The sequence below is a fragment of the Lolium perenne genome, chromosome 6 (assembly GCF_019359855.2).
Source record: "Lolium perenne isolate Kyuss_39 chromosome 6, Kyuss_2.0, whole genome shotgun sequence".
NCBI lineage: Eukaryota > Viridiplantae > Streptophyta > Magnoliopsida > Poales > Poaceae > Lolium > Lolium perenne.
In genome coordinates, this window is record NC_067249.2 from 36,025,094 (window position 1) to 36,052,723 (window position 27,630).

Genomic DNA, 27,630 nt, shown 5'->3' on the forward strand with positions numbered 1-27,630 from the left:
AATGCTTGGGTTGTCAAGACTCATGTGGCAACAAGTGAAGGACATGCATCATGCATACATAGGAGGGGCTCTTCCTCTTCATCATAATCATCCTCAATTGCAACGGCCGCTTCCAAAAGGGCTATATATATATGGATCCTCACTCAAATAGTCGATGCCGCATTATCCTTGGTTATTATGACTCTTTGTGTATTTTTAATATTTCACTTGAAGGATTTATGTTCTTGGGCGCCACACTTGAAGCAAGTAGTATTGCTATTTCCCGTGGAAGCCTTTGATGAATTTTTGGACATGCTGGTTGCTTCATGCGATTTTTACTAGGCATTTGCTTCATAGGGGTTGATTTCGTACAAGGATTGACACTTGTTGGTTAAGTGTTAGAGACAAGCTTGGAGGCATAGTATTGTTTTGCAGTTTTTTACTTTATGTGATGGAGAACTTGTCGTTCAACCCATGTCGTTCAACCCTTGTCGCTTGATGTACTAGGTCCACAATGGTGGCATATGGGAGGAACTCCACAATCTTATTTATTTGGTAACTGGGACCATTGTAGAATGTTGCAACTGTTTTTCGTTCGAACACCTCAATGTGTGCTCTCTTCATGGTCACTTCCATTTCCTTGTAGAACTCCTCTACGGTTCTTGTACCTTTTTGGAGTTGTCATTGCAACTTTTTTAAGAGGTACGTCAAATAGTGTGATGCCACAAAATGTGCATGCATCTTGGCCTTCATATCTTCCCATGTTGCAATGGGTGGTTGCCTCTAATCACGCATTGTAGTCGGTAGATTTGAGTGGAAATATAATACCAAAGATAGCCGAAGTTCACATTATCGCTGCTCAAACCTACATGATGACTACGCAGCCAACATCCGATGATCCACAAGATGCTCTGCACCGTTCAAACTTACAGGGTCTCGGCATCATAGGAGAAGCACTGGCAGGAAGAGCTCCAGTACAACCCGATACAATACCACACCATCGCAATAGCCCTCGGCAGAAAGGAGCGGCTCATCGGACCAGTCCACTAGGACAGGGACATAGCTGACAGGAAGGAGATGCGATGAACATCATCACTCAGAGGAGAATCGATAGATCTCGTGGAGAACGCCGAGAGGCGGATGATGACGGCGAGCTGCATGGCATGACCTGCTTTACCCAAAGGGTTTGCAGAACGCCCGTGCCGAAAGAATTCAAGCTGCCCAATGAGCGCCAAAAGTTTGATGGACTAAAGGAACCCGAATCCTGGCTAGCTGATTATCTCCAAACTATTCAAATAGTAGGAGGGAACAATGCCACAACCATGCATAGCATGTAACTCTTTCTTGGAGTTGGCATATCAGTTTATCAAGAATTTCAGATCCACATACAAGCGACCAACGTCAATCGAGGAAGTGAGAGCTTGTGTGCAGAACTCCAGCGAGTCAATGCGATCATACATTCAGTGTTGGAACATCAAAAAAAATTCAGCTGAGAACGTCTCTGATGAAAGGGCAATCTACGCTTTCAGTAATGGATTACGAAGGAAATATTTCATAGAGGAGTTGGGTTGGTGATGACGTTGGGACTCCAAGTGCAGATTGTTGTGTCAGCAAAGTATTTTCCCCACAAGGGTGACTCGAGGGTTTATATAGAACTCTCGGGAACTGAGCAAAGAGTGTTCTATTCTCTCTTCTTCTAGCAACCCTACAATGTAGAATAAAGCCTTGTGTCCTCAACTCCACCGTGTGGTTGTCAAGCATAAGGTTTCGTGTAAGTAAACAAAACACAAGCAATAATAAAGCGTGTAAACCAAGATAAAATAAAGTAACTAAGTAAAAAACAGTAAATGGGTTGATAGTTTTGGGTGTTTTGGATGCAAATAAGAAAAATATTTTTTTATTTTCGGATTAAAATAGTGCAGCAAATAGAAAACAATATAAAAGCAAGATAAATGTGCTTCTTATGATAAAAAGTGGACCGAGGTTCATGGGTTCACTTGACTATTCTCTCTTTTAAGTTGTAGTGGACAAATATCAATTCAACAATGAGATATGAGGATGGAAAATAATAATATGTGAAAACAAGAAAGGAAAACTCCATTCAATCTTGTATTAAGAATTAACATAGCATAGCCGTAAGTACTTTGACATGATGTTTGAATATCAAATATGCTATATTGAACAAACAAGATCATCACTTTTGTCACGTGGCGACTATAGCACGTGCATCCACTTTATCCCTAGTGAGGTAGCAAAAGAAAAGGTAAAAACCATAATAGATCATGAAGATGTTGTCACTATTCAATCGCTAAAACCATGATACTCCATCTAATACACACATCACCCCACACATGCTCTTGCATAGATGTTGGATCAGAACAAATACTTAAGAACGGGGTACATAATATGCATCTATCAATACATCTTGCACATAATATGATCAGATCTTATAGCACAATATCATAGAATAAGGATCCACCACATAGGTATTACAAATATGACCATAATCATGTAGGGCAACTCATATGGCACTAAGAACTATGAAGAACATGAGAGAAATAGATCAAGCTACTGCAACAAACCCATAGTCCAGAGGTGTCCTACCCCCCTTGATCATGGTGATGATGAAGATATTGGAGAAGGTGGAGATCCCTCCAGCGGTGATACCGGCGGAGTTTACCCCTCCAATCTTTGTTGCTGCATGCCTATGTTTTTGTGTTTCTGTCTTATGCGGCGCTCTCCTCCCGAGAACTCTTCGTGGCCATATATATAGTGATTTTTAGGTCAAAATACGTCGGTGGGCGAAACAATCAGGTCAATTGGATGATTGAAAGCTGAAAGAGGTTGGGTGGTGCGCCCAACATGTTTGGGCGCGCCACCTCCCTCTTTTGGGCCTCATGACCAAGCCAGGTGTAATAACCCAGAATATAGGAACAACGAAGGGTAGATTTAGGAATGGGATGTGCATTTCATCACAAAACGAGGGAAATTTTCGCGCCTTATTGCAACTAAACCTAAGAGGGATCGAGGTTCTCTCTCAATTGCAATTAGGAGTTGAGTTATGAATTTCGACATGACCGCTTTTGTATCTTGTTGATTTTGGGAGTTGATTTCATTTGACAAGTAATATTGAATTGATAACTCAAGAATAAACAATAGGCAATATTGAATATGGAAAAAGGAATTCATAATTTCAATACAACTCATAAATTCAAATGACTTTGAATTTTAAATTGAATTATGAATACAACAACTATTTACAAATAGAATTATTGTAAATACAATCAAGCTCATAGAGAAACCTTGAGCTTTATTGATATACACACACATACAAAGTCATTACAATATTCTTATTACAAGAATTGATGAATAATATAGACAGAAAATAAAAGTTACAAAATGGATTTGATCCTAGACTAAAATTTCATCAAATCTTCCAGTATACATTCTCAAATTCTTTTTTAATCTTGAACATCAGAAAAACAAAGACAAACAAAGATTTCTATCCAGATCCAAGTGTCATTGACACTTGGCAATGGAAATAAACAAAATTAGGAGGATAAGCTTCAGGGTTGGGAGCAAGTTCCAACCAGGACAAGGGGGCACCAAACTGCAGGCACCAACAGGAGCCATAAGAGGTGCACAAGACAACACACCAATTCACACCCTTGAGCTGTCGACCTAGGACAGAAGCTGAAGGTGCTATAAATAGCATAGTACATTCAGATAGGGATGAACCATCAGTTCATCAAGGAAGAACAGCAAGAACATCCAGCAAGGTAATATCCCATAGTTATCCAGAGAAAATCCATCACCAAAACCAACCCAGCACCCAAACACCATGGTGACCTAAGACATAGATCAACCAGGAGCTAGGACGAGAAGGGCTGTGATCATAGCAACTGTCCAGAAGCACTGCAACAACACAAAGTTTCACACTTGGAGCTGGAGCAAGGTATACATCATACCTGGATGGATCTTATGATCCAATCCATCACAAGCATGCTCATACACACTTGTTGTGGAGCAGATTACTCCACTAGGTATATCATCACTTGGTATTCGCAGAGTGGTGCCAGGAAGAAGAGGCCAGACCAAGATCTATTGGATCTAGTCACTAGATATGCTTAAATGCTAGCTATCCATGTCACTGAAACCCTAGAACAGTAGCCAACTACATTACCTAGCACCTATGGTGTATTAAACCATCAGATTCAACCCTTTTTCATCAAAACCATCCACATGGCATTCACCTTGGTGATTCCCAACTGTGGAGTTTATTTTATTTTCATAAAACCCACCAGATAGTCAAATAGGATGCAACCAGATGCAGCAGACAGCTACTGAGGTCACAAACCATCTCATCATGCAAGCAAAGCCACACAGGCAGTTTGACATCATCACCACACAGGTTCAGTCAAGGATTTATATTCCAAGATGATCATGGAATTCATTTAAGCAACATCTGAAGCATTGAATCATAACCAGACATGGTTCATCAAGAATAACTGACAAAAATTAAAACCTGGTAACAACATGACATGCACAGAAGGATTGCTGAAGCAGATGCTTCAGTAATGCCTATCTGGATATCAAAGCCATTAACCAAGCAATAATACAAGATTAAGCACATCAATTAATCCTTAAGCATGCACCCTGTCAATTGGTGAAGCACCAACAACAGCACAAGTTATACCAAATGAGAATTAAATTTTCAGATAGCATTATAGGGTAATAAATTGGCAACCGGCCAGTCTGGAGTGTCTATCCCAAGGCTAGAACATAGCCAAGCAATCCACACATAGTAACTGACAAGGGATTAACTTGTCAATGCCTACGGGTTGTAGACTAGGGTTTTAGCTAGAAGTAGAGGGCAAGTAGATCTCGAAGGTTTCAGCCGAAAAGTACTCGACGATATGAAAACTAGGGTTTGTGAGACAATGAATCGATACCCTCTTTGTCCCTCGGCTCCCCCTTATATAAGAGGTGGAGCCGAGGGATCCGTGATACACAAGTTACAGAGTCCGGGAGGGTTTCCAACTCATCTCGCAATATTACAAGTGTTCTCTCCTACTACAATTCTAGCTTTCCTTAACTAGAAACTTGGGCTTCCGATTCTTCTTATCCTTCGAGTCATGGGCCTTTAGTAAACCCGGGTACCATCTTCGGCAGGCCCATTGGGGATGCCTATGTCAGTAGCCCCCGAGAATTTGCTTGAATCGCAGAGTCAGGGAAAATCTCCACCTTTATATTTATTCGATAACTCTGAACTTTATCACATATCTTTGCATACGAATTTATATATTGCACATGGATAATGGTAGTTGGGGCTAGTTCATCTGACGGATCAGGTACTAGTTAACTGCTCTAGTGGCAATCTGCAAAAACCTACTTCAAGATCACGTCCCTGGACATGATCTCGGGATACTGGTGTAAACTTCGACAGGTGCCGCTTAAGGTCTTACCATTCTGTCGAGTCCCAGTTATATTTATCGGGTACCTAACGCGTCCGTTAGGATTTTTCTTCGTATCTATTGATACGGAAAAAGTAGCAAACCGACGTCAGAGACGGCGCCACACCACACAGAACGGATCTGGGGTCTTACCTTCGCAAAGTTTTGCGGCATTCAGAAATTGTTCGCAACTTTGGCGTTCTGAGAATATATTGTTGAGTGCTTATTCGGCTGTTGGAATAGCACTTTTTATCGAGCCATTGATGACTTATATTGCTCCCCCGATGGGAGTATATGTAGAGTTATTTATATAACTCAAAATATGCTCACTTTTTCTTCTTTTTTCTTTCTTTCTCTCTCTTTTTTTTATAATTTCATCGGGCACGCGAACAGCGTTCCCGATGGGAGTAGCCCCCGAGGCTACAGCCAAGGACTTGTGCTTGGGTGTAGGCTCCACGCCATTTCTATTTTGTCTTTCTTGAGTTTTTTATTTCTCCAAAGTAGCCCCCGAGCATTTGATCATAAACTTGTATTTGATCAAAGACTCTCAAAATAATCCACAATCTTCTGCTGTCGCCGTTTTTATGAAACTGCTTAATCGAATTTTTCTCTTACGAAGGTGACATCGTTGCTGACGATAGCCACGACCGTTGTACCAGGAAAACACGAGAACTGCTCTCTCTCTGTATTGCGGGCCCAAGTTACCCTTCATGTTGACACGTCGTGCAAGTGGGGGACACACGTCCTCCGCTTTTTCTGGTGCACGTACTGTAGCTCTTGTTCTTTCTCGTCTGGATGAAATTACTTTTTACCCCTTGTCTACGTGTACACCATCTGTCCCGCAATCTCCTCATCCAACGGCGCGTCGATTCACCGCACCTCTATATAAAGGCATCGTCTTCCTCCTCTAGTCCTTTCGCTCGCGCCGCACCTCTGCTTCTCCTCTGCAAAATCCTCCATTTCTCCCTTTGCTCCAAATGCTCAACCATACTCACACTTTTCGCCGCCACACTCACTGATGCCACCTCGCATCCGTTTGACTAGGCATAGCACTCCGGAGTCGAAGACGGCGACGGCGGATCTGGGGAGCGCTGAGTGGAAAAGATCTAAGATCTCTGCCCAAGACATCAACTTGCTGAAGAAGATGGGGTTCACCAAGAAGGAGAACTCACTCCGCTTCCCCAAGGAGGAGAGCTATCCAACGCCTCCAATCGAGTATCGGGTCAGTTTCGTTGACCACCTCATCCGAGGTCTTTCTCCCCCAATCCATGAGTTTCTTCGGGGTCTTCTGTTTGTCTATGGGCTTCAACTGCATCAGTTGACGCCCAACTCCATCCTCCACGTGTCAATCTTTATCACACTGTGTGAGTGCTTCCTCGGGGTCCAACCTAATTGGGCTCTGTGGAAGCGTATCTTCTGCCTCCGCCGTAATGGCTCCCACAACGTCGCCTACAACATTGGCGGCGTTGTTATCTGTGTTCGTTCTGATGTTGAATATTTCGATGTCAAATTCCCCGACTCCGTCCAAGGTTGGTGGAAGAAATGGTTGTATGTCCATGAAGAAAGCTCCGATTCAGTGGAGGACAACATTGCCCCTTTTGACGGAGAAGCCAAAATCCTTCGCCGCCGTTCTTGGGATGCTGAAGCTACCGAAGCTGAGAAGTTGGCCAAAGAAGCGCTGATGACTCGCCTCCATGAGCTACAAAACACCCGCGGCAAGGAAATGTCGGGTATTGAGATCACAGCGTATTTTCTTAGGATTAGAGTGCAGCCTCTTCAGGCTCGCAAAAATCCCCTCTGGAAGTATGCTGGTGAAGAAGACGTCGACAGTCTCTCAAAAGACCTTCCTTTGAAGGATTTTGAAAAGCTTATCCGCAAAATCTCATCGCTCAACAAGAAGGATCCAATTCCATCCTCTTGCCGCATTACGCCATATAGTGGCGCCAATCCCCTTCCCGAGGTAATTTTTTCCTCTTAATTGCTATATTATCTCCTCGAGTTTTATTATTTGTCGACTACTGTCTTGCTAGCTTTTTTGCATAACTTCTTTTTTTATCGACACTCTTTCTTTTTCTCAGGACCACCCCGTTCTCGCTTCTCTTCCTCCTCTTCCTGAAGGTGGAGAAGTTGAAGATCGTACCGTTGTCGATGATGACAACCAAGGTACCTCACGCCCTGAAAGTGAAGTCGCGGGTTCTCACAAATCCGCGGCTTCTTCTGAAAAAGAGGCTGAGTCTGAGGCCACTGCCTCGACACACTCCCTTCCTCCTGCTGTTTCTCCAAGGAACAAGAGGAAAAGGGATGAAGTCGAAGATTCCGGCACCTCCAAGGCCGAAGAAGCTGGTCCTTCAGATAGGAAGGCGGCTTTCAATCCATACGATGATGCCCTCGTCAGCTCGTAAGTTCTCCATTGCTTCTTTTTGCTCTCGATGTTTTTGTCTATCTTGCTTCTTGTACTGTCGCCATTTTACTGCAGTGGTGAGGAGGAAGAAGCGCAACCTATTGACGCGACTGCTTGAACGAGTACGTCGCGTACTTTAGTTGTTTCTGAAGCGCAAGCTGATGGAGAAGAATCTTCGCCTCCTCAGCAAAACACCGAACAACCAACTCCGCCTGCAAGCCCCCGTGCCCCTTCGCCAAAAAGGGCAAGGGTTGAATCAATCACGGAGCCTGCCTTACAATTGGGTGGCTCCACGACTCCTCTTCTGGATGATGTAAGTCCCTTCTCCTTTTTTGTGCAAAGTACTTTCCGATGCTATCGACTTTTTGTTTTTTGCTTCTTTTTTGCTTTGTGCTGTCGAGCTTTTTTACTATATTGACGTTTTCTTTTCTCTATCTTTCTTCGTCAGCCTTTGATTAAGGAATTCATCCGCTACGGTGCCCAATTCGTCGGGTACCGTGACCAAGCTAGCAAGGCTGAAGGTAATATTTTGCTGCTTCTGGCAAATGACTTCTCGCACCTTTCTTGTTGTGATTTTGACTGGTTTTGACTATTTTGGCAGAAAATCTTGCGAAATCCAACAAACGTGCTGATGCACTTGCTCAAAAATTGGAGCAAAGTGAAAAGGCTCGTAAGAAGGCTGAAGCAGATGCTAAAAAGGCCAAGGCGGATGCTGCTGGTGTCGAAGATCTTCGGAAGAGACTTCACGACGCAGAAGTTACTTTAAGCGACAAAGTGACCGAGCAAGCTGCTCGAGAAAAAGAGATTCTCAGTCGCCTTCAGTCGCAGAGTCGACGTTTTGTTAGTAAGTGCTCGAATCCTTGTGCATTTCTTCGGGTTACTTTATATCTCAAGCATTCTTATTGACGAGCTTTCCTTTGTGTGTTTTCAGGGAGAACTCATCAAGAATACGAAGTGGAAGATCCTGAAGGCGATGAGCTTATTGACGCGCTTTCTCTTCTTGAAATTCATGGGGACGAAGCACGCGAAGTCATTGCTGACGTTGAAGCAGGTCTGTCGAGGCTTTGCCCATATTTCTTCCCGAAGAAAGAGGAGCCCGACACTTTTACTGCTCTCGCCAAGAACTTCAACGTGCCAGAAGATCTTGGGCTTAAACTTCGCCAAGAAGGCCTGAAGATTGGTGTTGAAGGCACCATCGCTCTGATTGCTGATAGCCAGCAAAACGTCGACTAGACCAAGGTTGGTGACATAGGGGAGATGGAGACGAAAAAGTGGCAATCTCTAATTAGAGCTACCAAGCCTCCCTCAAAGCCGATCCTTGCCTTCCTTGGTGTTAAACCAACTCCTGCTCCAAGCGCATCCAAGCCGGAGGTCAAGTAGACCACCCTTTCTTTCTTATTTTTTCTTTTTTCCTTTTGATGTTGTCGCCAAAATAGCTTTGGCGACACTTACCCCACTAGTTTGTTAGGGCAACCTCCATTGTAATATCTTGTAAATATTCTGAAAATCAATGGAATTCTATTTTGCTTGATGATTGATGTCGAACCCTTTGTTTCAGTTGACATTCGATAACTATACTCCAACTCTTGCTCCTTCCGATGTTTTTCCTACTTCCTCTTGCTCGACGAAAGTGCCTACTAATAGTGAACTTGGTGAAGATTCCTCGGGTAAAGGTTTAGCGCAAGACTTGGAAGAACTTCGGCAATAGCTTCAGTATGCGAAGAAGCAAACACTTGTGATGATGGAGCAATCTCGCAAGGCATCCGAAAAAGAGAAAGTTGCACTACAGCAAGCTCAAGAAGCCATAGCTGCCAAGGAAACCGCCGTTTCTGAAGCTGAAAAAGCGACCACTCGAGAGAATTTTATGCTCGATTTGATGAATGAAGCCAGTGTGAATATGTCAGGTATGCTTTTGCAAACCAAAACTTCTTCTGTTCTCTCGATGTTTCCTTTTTTGAAATTCTTGTGCTGTCGCCAAATAGGTTCCTTTCTCGACGCTGCTGCTGAAGATGAAAGGGTAAACGCAAGGACAAATCTCCTTGTTAACCTCTCTCTTGACCATGGTTCTCTGTTCTGGGCCACTCCAGAACATACCCGATAGATTGTCAGGTTTCAAGACCGCGCCTGTCAGGTTCGCGAGTTCCTTGATTTCTACACCAGAACCTTGTCCCTGGTTTATAAGACAGTATTTCCTCGGAACGAGACGCCCCGACACTCTTCTTGGTCTGATGGAAAAATTTCGGGATGCTCCTCGTATCCATAACTTTGTGCGAGCTCAATTGTCTGCTGGAGCAAGATTCGCCATGATTATGATACAGATCTACTACCGAAAATTAGACCTGACGACGATTGTCTCCAAGTGCCTGGCCAAGCAGTCGAAGCGAAAAAGGAACATCGACACAATCAATGATATTGTAACTCCTGTAGCTGAAGAAATGATGGACGAACTTCTTCGGATGGACTCTGAATTCTTTGTCAAAGGGAGCTATGCTGAAGATATGACAACTGCTGTAAATAACAAAGGTCTATCCATAGATAGTATATTAGGCATTAACTGAGTTGTACTATATTGCGAGAAATCATGTCTATATTTTTGTCGAATTCTTCGTGATAATGAAGTTGTCTATGTTGTGAAGTGTAATCTATATTGCGAATCCCCCGAGCCTTTGGCCAGAGCTCATACTATTTTTTGCGTCTTGATGAATTTACTATTTTTCGAGAGTATATATATATTTTGCTGTCATGGGTTATGAGCCCCCGAGCCTGTCGACGAAAAAAAATGTATATCACCAATATCTTTTACTATATTGCAGCACCGCGAGCCCGCCTCATTAAAAACCTTTCCAGCCCCACTCAGTGCCCTGAAAAGGAAAAGAGTGCGTCTGAAAACTCGCGGGCGTTTCAGTACATTGCATTTTTACAAAAGAGGACTATATTTCGACTCTAAGCGTAGAACCGCCTGAGTTGCGCCACGTTCCAGGGGTTTTTCTCGGGAACCCCTGTCTTCTTGTCCTTGATCCTGTACACTCCTCCTTCGATTACTTCTGTGATGATGTAAGGGCCAAGCCATGGCGACTCGAGTTTTTCAGTACTCTGTTGATTGAGCCGTAGAACTAAATCTCCGACCTGAAAAGACCTTGGCCGCAGTCGTCGACTGTGGTAGTTTTTCAAATCTTGCTGGTACTTGGTGACACGTCATAGTACTTCATCTCGAGCTTCGTCAAGTGCATCGACATCGTTCTCTAATGCTCTTCTGGAAGTTTCTTCATCATATTCTGTGACTCTTGGGGAATCATGCTCTATTTCTATCGGTAGTACTGCCTCAGCTCCATGGACCAGAAAAAACGGAGTTTCCTGTGTCGCTGTATTTGGCGTTGTTCGAATACTCCACAATACACTTGGCAATTCTTCTGGCCAAGTATGTCGAGCTTTTTCCAGCGGTCCCAACAAACGCTTCTTGATGCCGTTGCAGATGATACCATTGGCTTTCTCGACTTGACCGTTGGTTTGCGGGTGCCCAACTGACGCAAAGTGCAATTTGATGCCTACTTCTGCGCAGTATGCCTTAAACTCCTTAGATGTGAAGTTACTGCCATTGTCCGTGACGATGCTATGAGGTACTCCAAACCGAAAAACAATGCTTTTCACGAACTTTATTGCTGACACTGCATCTGGTGAATCTATCGGCTTTGCTTCTATCCACTTGGTGAATTTATCAACAGCGACGAGCATATACTCGTATCCTCCCAGCGAAGCTTTGTGTAATTTTCCCACCATATCAAGGCCCCATTGAGCAAAGGGCCAAGAAAACGGTATGGGCATTAGTTCTGCTGCCGGAGAGTGAGGTTTTGCGGTAAATCTTTGGCACGCGTCGCAAGTTCGTACTATTTCCTTTGCGTCCTCGATTGCTGTCAACCAGTAAAATCCAGCCCTAAAGACCTTGGCCGCAATGGCTCGACTGCTCGCGTGATGACCACATATCCCCTCGTGTACATCCTTCAAGATTATCCTTCCTTCTTCGGGTGTGACGCACCTTTGTAACACACCCGAAATACTGCGTTTGTACAACTCCCCTTTGATCACTGTAAAGGCTTTGGATCGTCGAATAACTCTCCTTGCTTCAACTGGGTCGTCGGGTATTTCTTTCCTTAAGATATATGATATGTATGCTTGCATCCATGGGACCTGCACCATCATCACTAGCTCCTGATCCTCTTCTTCTTCTGGTGCTTCCTTGGGAGTCGTCGAGGATTTCTCTTCCTTCTGCTTCTTCTGCGCCTTCTTTGGCTTTGTGGATATCTCGGTTATCTCTTCCCAAAACACACCTGGTGGAATTGCGAGGCACTGCGACCCGATGTTTGCAAGAACATCGGCTTCATCATTGCTCAGCCGGCTGATGTGATTTACTTCGCATCCATCAAATAACTTCTCGAGCTCATTGTACACTTCCTTGTATGCTACCATGCTGTCATTGACTGCATCACATTGGTTCATGACTTGCTGAGCCACCAATTGTGAGTCTCCAAAGATTTTTAGTCGAGTTGCTCCACAAGCTTTCGCCATCTTCATCCCATGTATAAGAGCTTCATATTCTGCTTCATTATTAGATGCATTTGGGAACGTCATCCGTAGGACATACTTCAGTTTGTCGCCTTCAGGTGATATAAGTATCACGCCTGCACCAGCTCCGTCTACCCTCTTGGACCCGTCAAAGTTCATAGTCCAAGTTCTTGATAAATCTGGGGGTCCTGTGTTTTGCAGCTCCATCCACTCTGCGATGAAATCTGGCAGAATTTGCGATTTTATTGCTTTTCTTTTTTCGTACGTGATGTCCCGAGGAGAAAGTTCTATTCCCCAAAGGGAGACACGACCTGTAGCTTCTGGGTTGTTTAATATATTTGATAGAGGTGCTTCATTGACCACTATTATCGGGTGTGCCAAAAAATAGTGGCGCTATTTCCTTGCAGCTGTGAACACTCCATATGCTAGCTTCTGGTACTGCATGTACCGCTGTTTTGAAGGCGATAAAAATTCACTGATGAAATATACCGGCCTCTGCACTCCATGGAGTTTTCCTTCTTCTTCTCTTTCGACAACGAGCGCCGTGCTGACCACTTGAGGTGTAGCCGCGATATATAACAGGAGGGGTTCCTTCTCTTTCGGCGCCACCAAAATTGGTGGTGTCGAAATTGTGCGTTTAAGATCCTCGAAGGCTCTATCTGCCTCTTCATTCCACTGGAACTTCTCTCCTTGTTTGATTAAAGCGTAGAACGGTAACGCCTTTTCTCCCAGCCTGGCGACGAATCTGCTTAAAGCTGCGACTCGCTTGGGTTAATCTTGTATTTCTTTCAACTTTGTTGGCTTCCTCATTGTTACGATAGCTTGGATTTTTTCGGGGTTAGCTTCAATCCCTCTTGATGATACTAGGAACCCGAGAAGTTCCCCTGCAGGGACGCCGAAAGAACACTTCGTCGGGTTCAGCTTGAGGCAAAACTTTTCGAGGTTGTCGAAAGTTCCCTTCAGGTCCTCGATTAGCGTTGTCCCCTTTTTTGAGGTTATGACAACATCATCAATGTACACTTGCACGTTTTTCCCAATCTGTGCTGCTAGGCACTTCTGCATCATCCTCTGATATGTTGCTCCCGGGTTTTTCAGACCAAAAGGCATTGTTCTATAGCAAAACACGCCGTAAGGTGTGATGAACGCTGTTTTTGTCACACCCCAAACCTTTGCAACCTTGTTTAATTTGTCCTGAGTGCAAAAATTAGGGGGAACAAAAACTTTTTCTAAAGACTAATTAGATGAATTGCCTTCATCTGTTTGTTATAATAAATTGCTTTGATCTGCTGGTAGATGTATTGTCTTGCTTTGCTGGTTGACTTTTGTCTTGAGCTACTCAAAGAACAACACCTCTAGTGGTTAGACAAACAACTCACCTAATAAAACACATGTATGGCTTAGGAAAAATTGTTTTCCTCTTTACTACATTAAACCCTTCCACTTATGGCAACATGTTTGTGCCTCCTTAAAATTCATCTTTGTGGTATAACCTAGCTCAAACCATCCTTGATCCAGATTTGGGATCATCTACTTCTTTCTATATCCTCCTCTCTTACCCTAGTCAAAAACCCTAAGACTCACAATTTTGACTAAGTCCTAAATCTATTTCATGGTTCCATCTTGGAGCCCCTGGATTAAGCTATCTCTTGCCATCTAAGGAAATGCACATGGTCCTAGACCTAACTTATCATGATCACTTCCCAACCATGTCCTTGCCTTTAACCAGATCACTCATACGCCCACTTATCCTTGTTGGTTTTAAAGCCAAGTCAATAAGAGGTTTTGGCAGGCTTAAAATGTTCAATCTTTGGCAGTTGATCTCTAAGCACCCATAACTGTTATTGGTGACATCTAGACATGGATCTCATCTTTGCAACATCCTCTACAACTTCGACGTTCTGCATGTCCCATTCTACCCTTGAAATTCTTATATTCACTTGGTCTTATACCCTATTCACTATTTCAGCACTAGATCACTTCTTCCTATTTTACCGCTTGTCTCTATTTTAAATCCATGTTCAATCTCCACAAAACTAAAATTGAAGATGGTAGTTACATTATGTAGCCACCCTCTACCCTTGAGATCACTTCTCCCAAAATATTTTATTTACCAAAAATCCTTTTTAAGCTTCTTCTCTAATTTTCACTACAAAACTAATCCTAATTGTATCAAAGATTTTCAAATCTTTATAAAAGAAGAAATGTGGGTAGTATTTTATATCATCCACTTTTCAACCCAAAAATATTTTCCATAGATTGTTTTCACTTGATTTTCTTTTCTTTTAACAAAATGCTTGTTTATGGCACTTATGCCAATTTTTCATTATTTTGTTTATCTTTAGTATGAGAAAAATCTACTTTGACTAGCTCAGTTTTTAGAGCCTTCTTAACTCAAAATTATTTTCTAGATTATTCCCAAAGTTTTCCCATGCAAGTTCAAATAAAATTCTTTCAAGTATGGCTTTACTCTTCTTAGGTGATCTACACCTTTACCAAACAATTCCTTTTTGACATAACATCCTCTTTGCATCATACACATCTCACTCCTCTATTTCTTACCATCACCACCTTGAACTCTTGAATCAATGATTTATGTCACCATATTATCCTTGGTGATGTTTATTCCATCTCGACCTATCTAAGACTTGGACCATCATCATCTTTGACCACCATAATGGCACGCCATCACCATCACCACCATCTCCCTCTCTCCTTGTCTTAGAAATTTCCAAACCTTGTTGGACCAACATGACCTTTTGTGAGTATCAAATGCATAATATCTTTTCTCCCTCTCTTTTCTTTTCTCTTTGCAAACCCTAGGGAGAAACACCACCTTTCCTCTCCCCTCTCTCTTTTTTTCTCTCATGGCCAGGCCATGGTGCCTATGCACCACCCCAACCACCTGCACCTCCTTGGCCCGACCCCAACCCTCTCCAACTGGTCCTGGACCCTCTCCATACCCTTCCCACTAGCCCTAGTGAAGCAGCCCAAGAAGGAGGCCCAAAACCGAAACCCTAGCTAATAGAGAAGGAGGAGCAGCGACTCTGGAAGCCTCCCGCTCGACCCCTCCCCTTTTCCCACGCCTTGCTGACGTCCTCTGAGTAACGTCACCCGCCCCCACCCTCCTACGTCACCCCTGACGTCCTCCCTCGACACCCATTGGCCATGGACGCCGCCCGCACCTCCCTCCCGCCTATAAAAGCCGCCCAGCCTCTCCCTTCGCCTCACACCCCACCCCACTCCCCTCACCACCCCCTCTCTCCACGCTCTGAGAGCCGCAGCGCCTCCCTGGCCCCTGGCTGCTGGAGGAGAACCACCACCGCGGTGGTCACCGCATGGGTGACGGGCACGGGCACGGACGCCCCGACGCCCTCGCCTCTCCCTCGCTGTTTCTTCCATCTCACCCATCTCTCCCTGTTCTTTTCTGGCTCTAACCAGTACCTCCGCGCCGCCCAGGACCATCGGAGGCCAGCGCCGCCACCGCCGGGCCGGGAGTTGCTGGGAGGAACTCGCCCACGGGAGGAGCCGTGGAGGACGAGGAAGGCGCTTCCGACCGCGCCCTGGGACGCCCTCAACCCGCCACCGCTCGCCGGAGCTCCGCCGGTGACCTCCGTCCGCCGCCGGTAAGCGCCAGCCGCCACTTCTCTCTTTTCCCGTCCGCTCGCTGGGGGAAGACGATGGCGTCTGGCCGTCCGAACCCCTGGACGTGCGGGTGCATGTGCATGTGGCCACGTCGGCCCATGCACAGGGCCCCCCTGCTGGCCCTTTTTTTTTTCTTTTCCTCTCCACCTGGACAACCACCTGGGCCGGCCCAACACTTCACCCCCGCGTGGCCCAGGACTTTCCCGCCCATGTGAGCCGTTTGAATTTTGTTGAAATTGCTGATTAATGTGATAAAAACCAGTGGCACTCATTTGCGAATAACTCGAGATTTACCCAACCAAATCTAGTGAAACCAATTGTGTTAGTTCACAAATTTCATCACCTTTCAAATGACACTGGTCCCATATTTTTAGGATTTTTTTGTACGATTTTTAGTGCATTAAACATGTTTACTGCATTTTGTTTAGTGTTGGTAATTTCTAAAATTGTAGGATTAATGTTTTTTGGTGAATCCAATTGGGTTAGTCTTGTCTAAGTACTGGCCATCTAGGAAAAATGTTGTTAGTCTCTGTTCATGCATATTTGTTACTGTTTGTGTTAATGTGTGTATCACATGAAATGTTGTACCAAAACTTTTGTTTATTTAAAATCTTTAACCAACTCTTTTCATTTAAAAATGGTCAACCTATGTTTTATTCTTGCAAAACAAACCCTTTGCAACTTAACCTTAGACCTATTGTTTTGCTTAAGTTTTCAAAAGAGTGTAGCATATTGTTTACCTCCTATTTTTGTATAGTGTCTATTAGCCAAATAAACTAGGAAAATGATTTCCTACTTTTCCAAAAATGTTTAAAAATAAAATATGAATGCTTTTGATGTCTAAGCAATGCACTTGTCTTCTTTGTGGTGTTATATACCAGGGGATAATTAATTTATGTCGTGGTGATACCCAAAGAGGCAATTGATAATTGGTGAGGCTCTTATGCCCTTATTAGGTGAATAAATTGAGTTTTCTAAAATCAAAACTCTTAAAGTTGTTTTGTAGTATCTATAAGACCTTAGTATGTTAGCCCTTAGTAGAGTGGTTATCTATTGATTGTTGCTTGTTGTATGTTGTTTTGTTGGTACAATGTGTTGATTGTGTTCTTTTATATTTTTCCGGCGTTAGATGCGAACAATTCCGGGAAAGAAGAAGTGGTTCGGACGAGGATTTTATTTATATTGTTGGAATTCTTTTGATGGAGTTGAATAAGTCCAGGGACAAATAAGCCAACCAAGGCAAGCCATCTTTTGATCTCTTGCTATTTATCCTTCTTGTTGTGTTCATTGTTCCATTATATACTTGGTTCCTTGTATCATGTGTGTTGTTTGGTCCTCTACTCTATGCATACTTATTCCCAAGTATGTTGAACCCCTTGTTGATGTTAGGCATGCTTACCCTAAGCATGTATGCCCCCTTGACCACTTATATATATTGTCACCTTCTTAGTGGTATGATGATTAACATCATGACCCTTGTTGAATCATCCTAGTTATGATGTCCCTATGCATGCTTATCCTAAGTATGTATGATCCCCTTGACACCTAAATTATCATATCCTTAGTGGTATGATGGCTAGCATCATGCCTTGATGTATCTTACTTCATCCATAAAACTATAGGTTGGGAACCCCCTTGGAAAAATACCTTGTTGAAAAGAATTTTTGAAAACCTTGGGTGAGTTGGACTTACCCAAGCGTGTGTTTACGAAAGGAAAGGATCTTGGCAAAGATGGTTGGAAAGAAAATCTTGTTTTCGAAAACTTTGGCGCCTAAGTATTCACCCGTGACAATTAACCCGCGCAACCACATCTACTCCAACGTGGGCACGGAGCTTAGCTTGACGTTTGTTCTTCTTAGCATGAGGCACCGCACAACTATACAAGGGTACGGTTACCCCCGAGTCCGGGTTGTCATGGTTGGGACAATAGTATAACGGGAGGCCTTCGGGGCTGACCCATCCGGAAGACACTATGGGTCTCCTGGCTTGGCGGTGGAGCCACGCTCAAAGGGAGGTGAGCTGCCACGGTGCCGGGGAGGTACATACTCCATAGGGTAGGACCTCTTGCTAAGTCGAATGGGCGAAAGGCTATGTTCGGGTATCCGTCGTGGCATATGTTGTTATGCGGGGATGATGCCCACACGATAGGTATCCGGATAGAGGTGGGGAAAGTGTGCAAACTCTGCAGAGTAAAATCTATTCGAATAGCCGTGTCCGCGGTCATGGACGGTTGGAATGGCTGTTGCTTAGCCTGATGAGTTTTTGGTTTACAAAAATTGTTTGGAAAATGAAAGAAAGGAACTTGTTTTCGGAGTACCGGAAGGGTACGGGAATGGTTTGGTTGACCATATGGAGATGGTCGAAAAGGAAACAAATTGGGTTACCCCCTCCCTAGTGTTTTATGTTGTAGAACTCTTTTGAAGTATCTTCTTCAATAAAGATATAGAGATGTCATAGGATCTTCTTAGTCCCCCCCCCCCCAACTGCGATGTTGGCATGCTACATCCACAAGAGAAACTATTTCTCTTCTTCATGCTACATCCACAAGAGAAACTATTTCTCTTCTTCATGCTACATCCACAAGAGAAACTACTTCTCTTTCTCATGCTATATCCACAAGAGAAACTACTTCTCTTCTACGTGCTATTTCCACTAGAGAAAATTAGCTCTTCCCTCTTGTCATCTAGATTAACACTTGTTATCTTGCAATTCTTGCAAAGTACCTTCTTGATGGTTTGCGAGTACAATTCCAAATGTACTCATGGCTTTGTCCCTGGCTATTTACTTGGCCAGACCTGGAGGAACACGACAGATGAAGAAGGAGTTGACGACGTCTATGCGAGCTAGGAACGTCTTCCCAGTCAGTTGCCTGTAGGGTTATGGCAGATGACTTGGGTACTGCGCTGCTGAAGTGATGTTGCTACTCTGATGTTTAGTTAGGCCCTTCGAGGCTATTTTGTAAAGAATGGACATGTGACCTGATTGTAATTTTTCTTATTCCGCTTTGTAATGGATGGTGTAATTTGATATCAGTTCGGTTATGTGTTCCCGATGCACTGATCATGGGATCGTGAATTGTATACATAACAGGGAATTTCGGACAGCTGGTCCGGGGTCCCCACAGAGCTGGTATCAGAGCTATCCTGACTGTAGGAGACCTTAGTTAGCATGGACGTTAGTTAGGAAACAAGTACTTGGGAAAAACTATTTACGAAACAAACTCTTTCTTTAGTCAGAAGCATAGCTTCTACTCCTCTTATTCCTTCAAAACTTCTAAGTTCTTATCTTTCCGCTTTATAAAAAGGTTTGAAAATTCTTACTCTATTGTCTCATCCACTTCAAACCTACATATTGGACGATGTCCCCAACCCAGACCCGGAGACTCGAACTCAAAGATGGATCAACCCCTCGGGAAGACTCATGTATCTCCAACAACAGCTATTGAAGATTGGATGTCGACTTAACCGTGTAGGGATGATAACATCATATATTTGGTTGTCACCAAAGTATGTCAAAGAGCTGACCTTGTTCCTCCGTGGACTTGCACTTTTGCAGTCGCCAGGGATCGAGTCCTCAGTTTCTTGACTAGTAATTTTTAGGCTAGACATGAGAAGATATCGACTTCGGGAGTACCTCAACAGCCACCCCTTCGAAGACCTCACGTCTTCGGGATATTGAGCAAGAAGACTACACAATTTTAGCCTCTGCCTCAACATCGACGACTCAACACCAGGCCGCATCACCACCCTATGCTTCGAGAATCTTTTTTTGAAGACGATGTCAACAAGATGAAGACGCCAACATATGTGACCGGCCCCAAAACCAATAGGATGGATATGATAAACTCAATCGCTTCGAATTGAGCTACCCCCACATATTAGGTATCCCTAGATACTTGCCTTGTTTGTGTGATGATTGCTTGTTGTTTCCTAGTGTGCTGCCTTGAGTGTTTTTATCTGTTTGTTGTGATTGTCTTGCTCTTTTGGTTCGGAAAACACTCTTAAGTGATAACCTAGCATATAAAGCCTCCCTAATATGTTTCACCTCATCTACCTCGCCGATAAATTGCTAACTACTAGTTACTAGATAAGTTAAGGAAGGGCTCCAGCTCTAACCCTGTTAGCAGTTGTTTTTCAACCATCAGGAAAACTAACTCAGACCCCTATCTGCTCTAACTACTTTCAAGACCGGCTGAAGTATCTCTTCTATGCCAAGAAAGAATAAGTCCCTACCTTCAAAAGTGACTGCACCTCTGCGAGAAGCCTTACTAACCTGGTCTGACCTTGATGAATAATCGTGCTAACCTCGAAGTTACCTTCTTGAAAACCACCCTCTAAAAACCCGTCTAACAAGCTGAGAATACATTAGCGTCAAAGCCAAGCTACATCACATGGTTCATCTGGTCCTCATCAAGTGAAACCCCTGAAGATACCTCAAGACTCAAGACTTTAGGTGTAGTTTACCCGCTAACTTCTTAGCTGGAAGAAGTCAGCATCGACCCTCAAGCTCAAGATTGTCTTCGACGACCTCAGTTGCTGCTTCATATGGATACCAACCAGGCGTTTCATCGACTTACTAACTCACCGCGAGTCCCAAGCGGTTTAGTTAACACCTTGAGTGCCTCTTGAAGTTGTGGTCTGCATGTTTCCCCCGAAGATTCTTCAACTGAATGCGGAAGATCGATGACTTATTCAGAAGCCCCAGACAGTACCGCAAGGCAGAAGCTTTGAGTTTTTCCAAAATCCCGATGAAAAATCTTAAGGGTGGAAGACCTCGTCTTCCACTAAAAACTGGAGCTAACCCAAAAAACTTCAACCTTTCTGAAACACCGTTGGAAACTTGGGATGCGTTAACTCTCCTTGAAGCGGTGGATTGTACATCGCCCCCTGAAGATGTTTTCAACTCAAGACAGGAGATCAATGACTTCTTCGAAAGCACCGACAAGACCCGTGGCCGAAGCTTGGAGTTTTCAAACCCCTCCCACGATAAACAATTTTAAGGGTGGAAGACTTCGTCTTCCACTAAATTTAAGCTAACTCTAAAAAGTTTTCAACCCTGCTCAAGCACTGTTGGGTGCACTAACCCTCCCACAGTCTTGAACCTCCGCTAGGATCGTTAAGAAGCTACAGATCTAACACCTGCATGGAGTAATCAACCCCTTCACGAAGCTTCCTCTCGGCCGGAATCTACCGTGACTCTCAGAAGCTGAACCTACGGCCTTCTCGACAACTGCACGTCTACAAAAGGAGGGAGTCTATCTTTAGTTACACTTTACAACCCCTCTAGTTCTACGCTTAGTAATCTCGGGACGAGATTATTTTAAGGGTGGAAGATCTGTCACACCCCAAACCTTTGCAACCTTGTTTAATTTGTCCTGAGTGCAAAAATTAGGGGGAACAAAAACTTTTTCTAAAGACTAATTAGATGAATTGCCTTCATCTGTTTGTTATAATAAATTGCTTTGATCTGCTGGTAGATGTATTGTCTTGCTTTGCTGGTTGACTTTTGTCTTGAGCTACTCAAAGAACAACACCTCTAGTGGTTAGACAAACAACTCACCTAATAAAACACATGTATGGCTTAGGAAAAATTGTTTTCCTCTTTATTACATTAAACCCTTCCACTTATGGCAACATGTTTGTGCCTCCTTAAAATTCATCTTTGTGGTATAACCTAGCTCAAACCATCCTTGATCCAGATTTGGGATCATCTACCTCTTTCTATATCCTCCTCTCTTACCCTAGTCAAAAACCCTAAGACTCACAATTTTGACTAAGTCCTAAATCTATTTCATGGTTCCATCTTGGAGCCCCTGGATTAAGCTATCTCTTGCCATCCAAGGAAATGCACATGGTCCTAGACCTAACTTATCATGATCACTTCCCAACCATGTCCTTGCCTTTAACCAGATCACTCATACGCCCACTTATCCTTGTTGGTTTTAAAGCCAAGTCAATAAGAGGTTTTGGCAGGCTTAAAATGTTCAATCTTTGGCAGTTGATCTCTAAGCACCCATAAATGTTATTGGTGACATCTACACATGGATCTCATCTTTGCAACATCCTCTACAACTTCCACGTCCCGCATGTCCCATTCTACCCTTGAAATTCTTATATTCACTTGGTCGTATACCCTATTCACTATTTCAGCACTAGATCACTTCTTCCTATTTTACCGCTTGTCTCTATTTTAAATCCATGTTCAATCTCCACAAAACTAAAATTGAAGATGGTAGTTACATTATGTAGCCACCCTCTACCCTTGAGATCACTTCTCCCAAAATATTTTATTTACCAAAAATCCTTTTTAAGCTTCTTCTCTAATTTTCACTACAAAACTAATCCTAATTGTATCAAAGAGTTTCAAATCTTTATAAAAGAAGAAATGTGGGTAGTATTTTATATCATCCACTTTTCAACCCAAAAATATTTTCCATAGATTGTTTTCACTTGATTTTCTTTTCTTTTAACAAAATGCTTGTTTATGGCACTTATGCCAATTTTTCATTATTTTGTTTATCTTTAGTATGAGAAAAATCTACTTTGACTAGCTCAGTTTTTAGAGCCTTCTTAACTCAAAATTATTTTCTAGATTATTCCCAAAGTTTTCCCATGCAAGTTCAAATAAAATTCTTTCAAGTATGGCTTTACTCTTCTTAGGTGATCTACACCTTTACCAAACAATTCCTTTTTGACATAACATCCTCTTTGCATCATACACATCTCACTCCTCTATTTCTTACCATCACCACCTTGAACTCTTGAATCAATGATTTATGTCACCATATTATCCTTGGTGATGTTTATTCCATCTCGACCTATCTAAGACTTGGACCATCATCATCTTTGACCACCATAATGGCACGCCATCACCATCACCACCATCTCCCTCTCTCCTTGTCTTAGAAATTTCCAAACCTTGTTGGACCAACATGACCTTTTGTGAGTATCAAATGCATAATATCTTTTCTCCCTCTCTTTTCTTTTCTCTTTGCAAACCCTAGGGAGAAACACCACCTTTCCTCTCCCCTCTCTCTTTTTTTCTCTCATGGCCAGGCCATGGTGCCTATGCACCACCCCAACCACCTGCACCTCCTTGGCCCGACCCCAACCCTCTCCAACTGGTCCTGGACCCTCTCCATACCCTTCCCACCAGCCCTAGTGAAGCAGCCCAAGAAGGAGGCCCAAAACCGAAACCCTAGCTAACAGAGAAGGAGGAGCAGCTACTCTGGAAGCCTCCCGCTCGACCCCTCCCCTTTTCCCGCACCTTGCTGACGTCCTCTGAGTAACGTCACCCGCCCCCACTCTCCTACGTCACCCCTGACGTCCTCCCTCGACACCCATTGGCCATGGACGCCGCCCGCACCTCCCTCCCGCCTATAAAAGCCGCCCAGCCTCTCCCTTCGCCTCACACCCCACCCCACTCCCCTCACCACCCCCTCTCTCCACGCTCTGAGAGCCGCAGCGCCTCCCTGGCCCCTGGCTGCTGGAGGAGAACCACCACCGCGGTGGTCACCGCATGGGTGACGGGCACGGGCACGGACGCCCCGACGCCCTCGCCTCTCCCTCGCTGTTTCTTCCATCTCACCCATCTCTCCCCGTTCTTTTCTGGCTCTAACCAGTACCTCTGCGCCGCCCAGGACCACCGGAGGCCAGCGCCGCCACCGCCGGGCCGGGAGTTGCTGGGAGGAACTCGCCCACGGGAGGAGCCGTGGAGGACGAGGAAGGCGCTTCCGACCGCGCCCTGGGACGCCCTCAACCCGCCACCGCCCGCCGGAGCTCCGCCGGCGACCTCCGTCCACCGCCGGTAAGTGCCAGCCGCCCCTGCTCTCTTTTCCCGTCCGCTCGCTGGGGGAAGACGATGGCGTCTGGCCGTCCGAACCCCTGGACGTGCGGGTGCATGTGCATGTGGCCACGTCGGCCCATGCACAGGGCCCCCCTGCTGGCCCTTTTCTTTTATTTTTTTTCTTTTCCTCTCCACCTGGACACCCACCTGGGCCGGCCCAACACTTCACCCCCGCGTGGCCCAGGACTTTCCCACCCATGTGAGCCGTTTGAATTTTGTTGAAATTGCTGATTAATGTGATAAAAACCAGTGGCACTCATTTGCGAATAACTCGAGATTTACCCAACCAAATCCAGTGAAACCAATTGTGTTAGTTCACAAATTTCATCACCTTTCAAATGACACTGGTCCCATATTTTTAGGATTTTTTTGTACGATTTTTAGTGCATTAAACATGTTTACTGCATTTTGTTTAGTGTTGGTAATTTCTAAAATTGTAGGATTAATGTTTTTTGGTGAATCCAATTGGGTTAGTCTTGTCTAAGTACTGGCCATCTAGGAAAAATGTTGTTAGTCTTTGTTCATGCATATTTGTTACTGTTTGTGTTAATGTGTGTATCACATGAAATGTTGTACCAAAACTTTTGTTTATTTAAAATCTTTAACCAACTCTTTTCATTTAAAAATGGTCAACCTATGTTTTATTCTTGCAAAACAAACCCTCTGCAACTTAACCTTAAACCTATTGTTTTGCTTAAGTTTTCAAAAGAGTGTAGCATATTGTTTACCTCCTATTTTTGTATAGTGTCTATTAGCCAAATAAACTAGGAAAATGATTTCCTACTTTTCCAAAAATGTTTAAAAATAAAATATGAATGTTTTTTATGTCTAAGCAATGCACTTGTCTTCTTTGTGGTGTTATATACCAGGGGATAATTAATTTATGTCGTGGTGATACCCAAAGAGGCAATTGATAATTGGTGAGGCTCTTATGCCCTTATTAGGTGAATAAATTGAGTTTTCTAAAATCAAAACTCTTAAAGTTGTTTTGTAGTATCTATAAGACCTTAGTATGTTAGCCCTTAGTAGAGTGGTTATCTATTGATTGTTGCTTGTTGTATGTTGTTTTGTTGGTACAATGTGTTGATTGTGTTCTTTTATATTTTTCCGGCGTTAGATGCGAACAATTCCGGGAAAGAAGAAGTGGTTCAGACGAGGATTTTATTTATATTGTTGGAATTCTTTTGATGGAGTTGAATAAGTCCAGGGACAAATAAGCCAACCAAGGCAAGCCATCTTTTGATCTCTTGCTATTTATCCTTCTTGTTGTGTTCATTGTTCCATTATATACTTGGTTCCTTGTATCATGTGTGTTGTTTGGTCCTCTACTCTATGCATACTTATTCCCAAGTATGTTGAACCCCTTGTTGATGTTAGGCATGCTTACCCTAAGCATGTATGCCCCCTTGACCACTTATATTGTCACCTTCTTAGTGGTATGATGATTAACATCATGACCCTTGTTGAATCATCCTAGTTATGATGTCCCTATGCATGCTTATCCTAAGTATGTATGATCCCCTTGACACCTAAATTATCATATCCTTAGTGGTATGATGGCTAGCATCATGCCTTGATGTATCTTACTTCATCCATAAAACTATAGGTTGGGAACCCCCTTGGAAATATACCTTGTTGAAAAGAATTTTTGAAAACCTTGGGTGAGTTGGACTTACCCAAGCGTGTGTTTACGAAAGGAAAGGATCTTGGCAAAGATGGTTGGAAAGAAAATCTTGTTTTCAAAAACTTTGGCGCCTAAGTATTCACCCGTGACAATTAACCCGCGCAACCACATCTACTCCAACGTGGGCACGGAGCTTAGCTTGACGTTTGTTCTTCTTAGCATGAGGCACCGCACAACTATACAAGGGTACGGTTACCCCCGAGTCCGGGTTGTCATGGTTGGGACAATAGTATAACGGGAGGCCTTCGGGGCTGACCCGTCCGGAAGACACTATGGGTCTCCTGGCTTGGCGGTGGAGCCACGCTCAAAGGGAGGTGAGCTGCCACGGTGCCGGGGAGGTACATACTCCATAGGGTAGGACCTTTTGCTAAGTCGAATGGGCGAAAGGCTATGTTCGGGTATCCGTCGTGGCATATGCTGTTATGCGGGGATGATGCCCACACGATAGGTATCCGGATAGAGGTGGGGAAAGTGTGCAAACTCTGCAGAGTAAAATCTATTCGAATAGCCGCGTCCGCGGTCATGGACGGTTGTAATGGCTGTTGCTTAGCCTGATGAGTTTTTGGTTTACAAAAATTGTTTGGAAAATGAAAGAAAGGAACTTGTTTTCGGAGTACCGGAAGGGTACGGGAATGATTTGGTTGACCATATGGAGATGGTCGAAAAGGAAACAAATTGGGTTACCCCCTCCCTAGTGTTTTATGTTGTAGAACTCTTTTGAAGTATCTTCTTCAATAAAGATATAGAGATGTCATAGGATCTTCTTAGTGTCCCCCCCCCCCCCCAACTGCGATGTTGGCATGCTACATCCACAAGAGAAACTATTTCTCTTCTTCATGCTACATCCACAAGAGAAACTATTTCTCTTCTTCATGCTACATCCACAAGAGAAACTACTTCTCTTTCTCATGCTATATCCACAAGAGAAACTACTTCTCTTCTACGTGCTATTTCCACTAGAGAAAATTAGCTCTTCCCTCTTGTCATCTAGATTAACACTTGTTATCTTGCAATTCTTGCAAAGTACCTTCTTGATGATTTGCGAGTACAATTCCAAATGTACTCACGGCTTTGTCCCTGGCTATTTACTTGGCCAGACCTGGAGGAACACGACAGATGAAGAAGGAGTTGACGACGTCTATGCGAGCTAGGAACGTCTTCCCAGTCAGTTGCCTGTAGGGTTATGGCAGATGACTTGGGTACTGCGCTGCTGAAGTGATGTTGCTACTCTGATGTTTAGTTAGGCCCTTCGACGCTATTTTGTAAAGAATGGACATGTGACCTGATTGTAATTTTTCTTATTCCGCTTTGTAATGGATGGTGTAATTTGATATCAGTTCGGTTATGTGTTCCCGACGCACTGATCATGGGATCGTGAATTGTATACATAACAGGGAATTTTGGACAGCTGGTCCGGGGTCCCCACAGTTTTGACTTCGTCCTCTTCTTTCAATCTGATCTGGTTATAACCAGAGTATGCATCTAGGAAGGAAAGACGTTCACATCCTGCCGTGGAGTCGATAATTTGATCGATCCTCGGGAGGGGAAAGTGATCCTTTGGACAATGTTTGTTGAGACACGTAAAGTCGACACACATGCGAAGGACTTTAGTGTTTTTCTCCGGAACCAACACTGGGTTTGCGACCCACGTGGCCTCTGTATGCAATTCTTTGATGAAACCAGCTTCTCTCAGTCGATCAATCTCTGACAGCATAGCTTTGCGGTTTGGCTCCGAAAAATGCCGCAAAGGTTGTTTTATTGGTCTCACTAATGGATCCAAGTTTAGGTGGTGCTCGGCAAGTTCCCTGGGTACTCCTGGCATGTCAGTTGGACACCATGCGAAGATTTTCCAGTGCTCACGGAGGAACTCGACGAGCGTGCTTTTCTATGCGAGGTCCATGTCTGTTGCGATGGACATCGTCTTCTTTGGATCTGTCGGGTGAATCTGCACCTCCTTAGAATTTTTCGCAAAATTAAAGGTTGACTATTTATTAGGCCTTCCTACATCTGGCAGCACATCATAATCAGTCGTGAGCCTTGATGCCATGTATTCTGCTTGCATCCCG